The sequence below is a fragment of the Sinocyclocheilus grahami genome, unplaced genomic scaffold (genome assembly GCF_001515645.1).
Source record: "Sinocyclocheilus grahami isolate Dianchi unplaced genomic scaffold, SAMN03320097.WGS_v1.1 scaffold305.1, whole genome shotgun sequence".
Lineage (NCBI taxonomy): Eukaryota > Metazoa > Chordata > Actinopteri > Cypriniformes > Cyprinidae > Sinocyclocheilus > Sinocyclocheilus grahami.
This window is the reverse complement of record NW_015505484.1, coordinates 411,691-413,029: the sequence shown is the minus strand read 5'-3', so window position 1 is coordinate 413,029 and position 1,339 is coordinate 411,691. Positions and strand designations below refer to the sequence as shown.

The 1,339-nt window shown below is 39.2% G+C and overlaps 1 protein-coding gene across 1 annotated transcript in view; it reads left to right on the top strand.

The window, feature by feature from the left end:
• Positions 1–1,339, top strand: part of LOC107601424 (bifunctional heparan sulfate N-deacetylase/N-sulfotransferase 2-like) — a 71,655-nt gene that overhangs the window by 64,647 nt on the left and 5,669 nt on the right. The window lies entirely within an intron of this gene.

Below are 1,339 nucleotides of genomic sequence, written 5' to 3'. Positions count from 1 at the left end.
AGTGGATATCCGGGGCTTAGCCCAGAAACATTAATGCATGTATCAAAATACACGGCATACACTTCAAATAAATTAGGCTATGCTAAAAGTTACATTGCTAAATGGCTTAATTTTTTTTTTTTAAAGAGACAAGTATAATTAATTATAATTTGCACTTACAAATTGCATAAATAACATTACAGTGTTTCCCACAGACTTCCATTCTATTTGTGGCGGCATATATATGCAGACTCATTCTCTGCCAGCAGGAATCGAGGTTTCCCCGGTAATGCTGTACACAAAGCAGAGCTCCGCTCACAAACGCTGCATTATCAGACATTACAAGCAAGAAGAAATGAAAATGAGTTTCCTTCAGAAATACAGTGATATAAAAACACCCGCACCGGCTTTCGATTTTGAAACGTGCAGCGCTCATGTTTATTCAGCATGTGTTAGCATGTTCCTCTCAAAGTCAACCTGTTCTGTGAGTTAGTGGAGAACAGCAGCTAGAGGCTAATTTAATGACATTAGAGTTAGTTAAGCTGATGGAAGCTCACCTGCTGTTAGCACCGCTACGAGGCAATCACAAGACTCCAGTACACCTCCGATGCAGACGACATGACCACAAACTTTAAAATAAAATACAGAAGATGTTCTTAACAGTGGTGTTTCTTCACTCAGTTTTCCTCAGTAGGTTGTCAGCTCGCTGTTTTATATTAACGTTACGTCTGTCACTGAATTTAGGGACCGTCTCTAAAGTTACATACGACATTGGTACACACTTTCTGACTTAAATAGCATTTGAAGAGAATTACCTTACTTGTGAGGATACACTTCAAATAAAATAGGGCTATGCTAAAAGTTACATTGCTAAATGGCTTAATTTTTTATTTTTAAAGAGACAAGTATAATTAATTATAATTTGCACTTACAAATTGCATAAATAACATTACAGTGTTTCCCACAGACTTCCATTCTATTTGTGGCGGCATATATATGCAGACTCATTCTCTGCCAGCAGGAATCGAGGTTTCCCCGGTAATGCTGTACACAAAGCAGAGCTCCGCTCACAAACGCTGCATTATCACACATTACAAGCAAGAAGAAATGAAAATGAGTTTCCTTCAGAAATACAGTGATATAAAAACACCCGCACCGGCTTTCGATTTTGAAACGTGCAGCGCTCATGTTTATTCAGCATGTGTTAGCATGTTCCTCTCAAAGTCAACCTGTTCTGTGAGTTAGTGGAGAACAGCAGCTAGAGGCTAATTTAGTGACATTAACGTTAGTTAAGCTGATGGAAGCTCACCTGCTGTTAGCACCGCTACGAGGCAATCACAAGACTCCAGTACACCTCCGA